Source organism: Arachis hypogaea, chromosome 9 (assembly GCF_003086295.3).
Source record: "Arachis hypogaea cultivar Tifrunner chromosome 9, arahy.Tifrunner.gnm2.J5K5, whole genome shotgun sequence".
Taxonomy (NCBI): Eukaryota; Viridiplantae; Streptophyta; class Magnoliopsida; order Fabales; family Fabaceae; genus Arachis; species Arachis hypogaea.
Window position 1 is genome coordinate 75109398 of NC_092044.1, and position 7798 is coordinate 75117195.

The window sequence follows — 7798 nt, forward strand, 5'->3', positions numbered from 1 at the left end:
TCCTGGGCTTTCCAGCAATGTATAATAGTTCATACTTTGCCCGGGATTTGATGGCCCAAACAGGCGTTCCAAGTCAGCTCAAGAATTCTGGCGTAAAACACCGGAACTGGCACAAGAATGGGAGTTAAACACCCAAACTGGCACAAAAGCTTGCATTTAACTCCAAGAAGAGTCTCTACACGAAAATGCTTCAATGCTCAGCCCAAGCACACACCAAGTGGGCCCGGAAGTGGATTTTTATGTCATTTACTCATCTTTGTAAACCCTAAGCTACTAGTTCTCTATAAGTAGGACCTTTTGCTATTGTATTTACATCTTTTGATCACTTTAGATCCTTAGATCATCTTTGGACGTCTAGTTCTTAGATTATTGGGGGCTGGCCTCTCAGCCATGCCTAGACCTTGTTCTTATGTATTTTCAATGATGGAGTTTCTACACACCATAGATTAAGGTGTGGAGCTCTGCTGTACCTCGAGTATTAATACAATTACTATTGTTCTTCTATTCAATTCAGCTTATTCTTGTTCCAAGATATTCATTCGCACTCAAGAACTTGAGGAATGTGATGATTATGTAACGCTCATCATCATTCTCACTTATGAACGCGTGCCTGACAACCACTTCCGTTCTACAACCAAACAAGGCTTGAATGTTTATCTCATGGATTTCTTAATCGGAATCTTCGTGGTATAAGCTAGAATTGATGGCAGCATTCAAGAGAATCTGGAAGGTCTAAACCTTGTATGTGGTATTCTGAGTAGGATTCAAGGATTGAATGACTGTGACGAGCTTCAAACTCGCGATTGTGGGGCGTTAGTGACAGACGCAAAAGAATCACTGGATTCTATTCCGACATGATCGAGAACCGACAGCTAAATAGGCGTGCTGTGACAGAGCACGTTGAACATTTTCACTGAGAGGACAGGACTGTAGCCATTGACGACGGTGATGCCCAACATATAGCTTGCCAGGGAAAGGAGTAAGAAGGATTGGATGAAAACAGTAGGAAAGCAGAGAGACGGAAGGGACATAGCATCTCCATACGCTTATCTGAAATTCTCACTAATGAATTACATAAGTATCTCTATCTTTATTTTATGCTTTAGTCATAAATCATCTATAACCATTTGAATCTGCCTGACTGAGATTTACAAGATGACCATAGCTTGCTTCATACCAACAATCTCTGTGGGATCGACCCTTACTCGCGTAAGGTTTATTACTTGGACGACCCAGTGCACTTGCTGGTTAGTTGTGCGAAGTTGTGATAAAGAGTTGAGATTGCAATTGAGCGTACCATGTTGATGGCGCCATTGATGATCACAATTTCGTGCACCATCCACCAACACATAGCTTGCCATAGGAGGAATGTTGCGTGCGTGAAGAAGAAGACAGGGGGAAAGCAGAGATTCAGAAGACAAAGCATCTCTAAAACTCCAACATATTCTCCACTACTGCATAACAAGTATTATTTAATCCATGCTTTTTATTTACAACCAATCAAAACTCAGAATTGTTATTATCCTGAGTAAGAGTTACAAGACAACCATAGCTTGCTTCAAGCCAACAATCTCCGTGGGATTCGACCCTTACTCACGTAAGGTATTACTTGGACGACCCAATGCACTTGCTGGTTAGTGGTACGAGTTGTGAAAAGTGTGATTTACAATTTTGTGCACCAAGTTTTTGGCGCCATTGCCGGGGATTGTTCAAGTTTGGACAACTGACGGTTTATCTTGTTACTTAGATTAGGAAAAATTTGTCTTTTTGGTTTAGAGTCACTAGGATTGCATCTTCTATTATTCCTTTTAAAAAAATCTTTCAAAAATATTATTTTTCTTTATTAGTTTTTAATTTTTCTTGGAGTCTTTTTGTTTGAGTTTAGTTTCATATCTTAAGTTTGGTGTCAATTGCATGTTTTTATTTTCCTTTAAAAATACCTTTTTAAAACACGTTACATTTATAGCTCAGTTGGCTAGAGCATTGTGCTTATGTTCTTGGTAATTGGGTTTCTTCTTTTTAAAAACTTTTTCAAAAATATTTTTTCTTTGATTAAATCTTGTGCCAAATTTTAAGTTTGGTATTTTCTTGTTAATTTTTTTTTAGTTTTCAAAAATTTTATTTTGGTTTTCTAAAAATTTTAAGTTTGGTGTTCTTTATTTTGTTCTTGTTGTTCTTGTGAGTCTTCAAGGTGTTCTTGAGTCTTCTTTATGTTTTGATCTTAAAAATTTTTAAGTTTGGTGTGCCTTGGTGTTTCCCCTCCAAAATTTTTGAAAACAAGGAGCATTGGATCTAAAAATTTTAAGTCTTGTGCCTTTTGTGTGTTTTTTCTCTTTTTTTCTCTTTCATAATAAAATTCAAAAATAAAAAATTATATTTTCCTTTAATTTCTCATAATTTTTGAATTCCTTAGGTTGACTTGGTCAAAATTTTTCAAATCATGTCCTTTTAAGATTTTTAAAATCATATCTTTTTCAAAAATATCCTAACCACTTTCTCTCTCCTCACTTTTTCAAAAATCCTCATAAAATATTTTTAAATCTTTTTTTATTGTAGTTTTTATTTTATTTTATTTTATTATTTCAAAAAATTTTTTAAATATAATAAAATAAATAAAATAAATCCACGTCATCTCCCTTTCTCTATCATGGACCTAAGTGGAAATGAACAGTCCAGAAGGACTCTAGGGTCATATGCTAACCCCACTACTGCTTCATATGGGAGTAGTATCTGTATACCCTCCATCGGAGTCAGTAGTTTTGAGTTGAATCCTCAGCTCATTATCATGGTGCAGCAAAGTTGCCAGTATTCCGGTCTTTCACAGGAAGAACCTACAGAGTTTCTGGCACAGTTTTTATAAATTGCTGACACAGTACATGATAAGGAAGTAGATCAGGATGTCTACAGATTATTACTATTTCTATTTGCTGTAAAAGACCAAGCTAAGAGGTGGTTAAATAACCAACCTAAGGCTAGCATAAGGACATGGAAATAGCTGTCAGAAAAATTTCCGAATCAATTTTTCCCTCCAAAACGGATGACACAGCTAAGGCTGAACATCCAAGGATTTAAACAAGGAGATAATGAATCTCTTTATGATGCCTAGGAGAGATACAGATAGATGCTAAGAAAATGCCCCTCTGAAATATTTTCAGAGTGGGTGCAGTTAGACATCTTCTATTATGGGCTTACAAAGAACGCTCAGATGTTTTTGGACCACTCAACTGGTGGATCTATACACATGAGAAAGATAATTGAAGAAGCTCAAGAGCTCATTGATACAGTTGCCAAAAATTAGCACCTGTACCTAAGTAGTGAACCTTCCATGAAAGAAGAGGCTAAAATAGTAACTACTGAACTCAGTCCTGCAAAACAAGTTGCTGAATTCAATCAGCAATTAGATTTTCTAACAAAATAGCTAGCTGAATTCAAGGAGATACTACAAGACACAAGAATGGCTAATATGAATATGGAAGTACAGTTGAAGCAAACAGAACAGCAGTTATCAAAACAAATAACAGAAGAGTGCCAAGTAGTTAAATTAAGAAGTGGGAAAACATTAAATACATCACTTCAAGGCAGCAGGAAGCCAAGAAATGAACAAACTGCTACCCAAAATCCCTCTGAGGATAGTAAGAGCCCAGAGAGGAATAATTTTGGCGCTCAAACGCCAGAAAAGGGTGGAGAGCTGGCATTAAACGCCCAACCCATGCTCAGTTCTGGCATTCAAATGCCACAAACAGGCAAGGAGTTGGCGTTAAACACCCAAGGGAAGCTCAGTTCTGGCGTTCAAACGCCAGAAACAGGTAAGGAGTTGGCATCCAACGCCAATCCAGCTTCCAACCCTGGTATTCAAATGCCAGTGAGGGATCAGACACATACAAGTGCTGACAGTAACCCCTCTAAAAAGGCTTTTCCAACCACATCTATAGGAAATAAACCTACAGCAACTAAGGTTGAGGACTAAGGTTGAGGAATACAAAGCCAAAATGACTTATCCTCAGAAACTCTGCCAAACGGAACAGGATAAGCAATTTGCCCGCTTTGCAGACTGTCTCAGGACTCTTGAAATAAAGATTCCACTTGTAGAGGCACTTGAGCAAATACCTTCTTATGCTAAGTTCATGAAAGAGATCTTAAGTTATAAGAAGGATTAGAGAGAAACTGAAAAAGATTACCTCACTGAAGAATGCAGTGCAGTCATGATACCATGATACCATGAAAAGCTTACCAGAGAAGCTTAAAGATCCCGGAAGCTTCATGATACCATGCACATTAGAGGATACTTGTACCAAGAAAGCTCTATGTGATATTGGAGCAAGTATCAACCTAATACCTGCATCTACTATCAAAAAGCTTGGTTTGACTGAAGAAGTCAAATCAACCCGGATATATCTCTAACTTGCTGATGGCTCCATTAAATACCCATCAGGTGTGATTGAAGACATGATTGTCAAGGTTGGGCCATTTGCCTTTCCCACTGACTTTGTGGTGCTGGAAATGGAGGAGCACAAGAGTGCAACTCTCATTCTAAGAAGACATTTCCTAGCAACTGGACGAGCCCTCATTGACGTCCAAAAAGGGGAATTAACCTTGAGAGTCAATGAGGACGAGTTTAAGTTGAATGTTGTCAAAGCTATGCAGCATCCAGACACCCCGAACGACTGCATGAGCATTGATATTATTGACTCTTTGGTGGAAGAGGTCAATATGACTGAGAGTCTCGAATCAGAGCTAGAGGATATCTTTAAAGATGTTCAGCCTGATCTGAAGGAACCAGAGAGAATAATAGACCTCTGAAAATCCTTCAGGAAGAGGAGAAACCTCCTAAACCCAAGCTCAAACCATTACCACCATCCCTGAAATATGTATTTCTGGGAGAAGGTGACACTTTTCCTGTAATCATAAGCTCTACCTTAGAGCCACAAGAAGAGGAAGCACTAATTCAAGTACTGAGGACACACAAGACAGCTCTTGGGTGGTCCATCAATGATCTTAAGGGCATTAGCCCAGCCAGATGCATGCACAAGATCCTATTGGAGGATGACGCTAAGCCAGTGGTTCAACCACAGAGGCGGTTGAATCCAGCCATGAAGGAGGTGGTGTAGAAAGAGGTCACTAAATTACTAGAGGCTAGGATTATTTATCCTATTTCTGATAGCCCCTGGGTGAGCCTTGTCCAAGTCGTCCCTAAGAAGGGTGGCATAACTACAAGAAAAATACCCATTCAGCCACACTTTTTTTATGCTACATTTGAAAAGCGTAGGCTACGCTTTTCTCTGTGTTGCCTTTTTATAAGAGAAAAAGATACACAAATGCGGCATCATTTGAAAAGCGTAGCCTTAGGTATTATAGAAATCATTTATAAAGCGTAGCCGTAGGTTGATATCTATATGTTCAGTTTTCGTATCAAAGAGGACGCTTTTAGAGGGTAGCCTATTTGTTAAGTTTTGGGTGCGCTTTTGAAGTGTTTTCTAATATATTCATGTATACTTAATGAATTTTGTTTTTCTTTTTAGAAGCCCTCCTCCTTTAGAAACCCGTGCCTTGCTCCCTCTCTTTCAGAAAGCTTCACGCCACCACCACTCACCTTCGCTAACCACCACTCACCGTCGCCCTTCTTCTTCGTCTTCTCACCTTCGCTCACCACTCACCGAGACATTGAAGCTCTTCTCTCTCAAAGAAAAACCCTAGCCACTGCTCTCTTCTTCAAGCTGTGTCGCCACCGTCAAATCTGGTCCAGCCGCCGTCCCCACTCCCACTGCTCCAGCGCCGTCACAGCTCATCTTTATCATCGCATTACGTCGCTTCTATTCCACGGCTGCTGTCTGTTCCAATTCCATCGCTTGTGCTCCACTGCTCCCTCTCCCTTAACTCGGTTTGAGTTCTGGCCCTCATCTGAGTTTGAATTCTATCTGTTATTATTTTTTTCTTATTTTTATTGTGTTATTGTGATTTAATTGTTGGTGTTGTTACTGTGTAACTTATAATTGCTCCTATTGGTGATGTGAATCTGAATAACAGAGAGTGATGACATATTTATTCTAAATCTGAATAGTATTATTTAAGAGAAAAGCAATAATTAGAGGACATGTACTAAAAATTTTATGTTAAATCTAAATAATATTGATTCTTTCTTCCTTTGTTAGAGGCTATTTCAATAGTAAATAATGCATGCTGGGCTATTAGAGAACTTGCAGTTAAGGTATGCTAATGTTCTAATCACACTCTTGCAGTTATCTAAACTGACCAAGAGTTGAATGGCACTCTTGTTAGACATTGGGCTTTGGATATCTTTGAAGAAATCATTATTGCTCCAACTTTTTGTTTTGGAATAGATTCCTATAACTTGGCATTAGAGTCACAGCTCAAATATTCTAATCACACTCTTTCATGAAACTCGCATTCATGTATAGTTTCTGATTGTCTTCTTGCTTATTAGGGACTCAACAAGTCACTCATAGAGGGAATAAAGAGGGAAGAGAGGAATTGCTTGTAGTGTTACAGAGCCATATTTAGATCTTGAGGGTGACAATTAGGAGGTACTTTCAGTTTGCTTTGGGTTGGATAATTTGTGAGTTGGTTTATTTGTTGTAACTGTCAGGTTAGTTAGAAATCAGAAGTTAGTTTGTTTCAGATTTTGACAATTTGCTGCGCTATATCTATTAGACTAGCATATGTTATAACAGTTATTTTAGTTTTAGAAGTTAGTGTCGATTAGTTTCAAATTCTGATCATTGTAGAATTTGGTAGGAAGGAATTTGATTCAAGAGCTGTAATCTTGCATGTTTCTAAATTCTAAGTGGTCGGTTCAGCCCCCTATTGCAGCTCTTTTCCATTTCTTGAAGATAAGTATTGTTCATAAGTATAGCAATGGTCGTACTAATCAGGTGAGTTGCAGAAGGATCTAAATGTGGGTGTAGATGGTGAACTAGTGAACTAGTGAAGTCAAAGTTTATCAAGTGATTGCCCTAATATTGAATATTGAATGGCAGGGTCAACAAGATTTCACGTTCAGAAATCAGAGGAGGAATGGAGAGACATTATCTGTCTGTCTCTGTCTGTCTCCCTCATGAATTCACAGACAGTAGAGAGAGGGCAGGGAACAGAGGAATAGCCAAAGCACCAGGGAGCAAAAACAGGAGCGTTCTTCAAGTTTTTGGCTATTCATCAACCATAGCACCAAGAGAAAGAGAATGATGGCCAAGGAGGGAGCTGACTGAAGCTTAAGAGGGAGCTGCGTTCCACTCACCCAACTGTTCTTCGAGTTTCTTTGCTAGGTGAGGACAGTAACTTCATCTTCTTTCTTTTCTCCTCTAATTCAAAATTCTGATAATTCTCTTGCACCATTTTTTTTCAGATTATTCAATTTCTATTAACACAACTACCACCACAAGCAAAGAGAGGTGAGTGATTTTCTCTCCTCTGTGTTTAATTTGGTCAAATGGCCTTGTGAAATGTAACCAAAATTCTAGTTCTTGGAACGGTTAAGGTTTGGGCTCAAGAGAAAAACAGGGACAAGTCTTGTGTATTTGATCAACAAAGAGGTAAGGGTTAGAATAGTTAGATATTAATTTTAGTTGTATTTGGTGATTAAATGGCAGAAACCTTTCCATTGAGTATGCTTATTGACCAGTCTGCTGCTTGATTCTTGGATCTGTATGTGAATGATTGTTCCTTTCTTAATCAGCACAGTTTACTTTGTAGTGGTAAATGGTAATGTTCTAATAAACAAAAATCAAGTACTAATGGGGACTATTATTCATTTGTCTAGAGTAGTTTACTGATTTCATGTTAA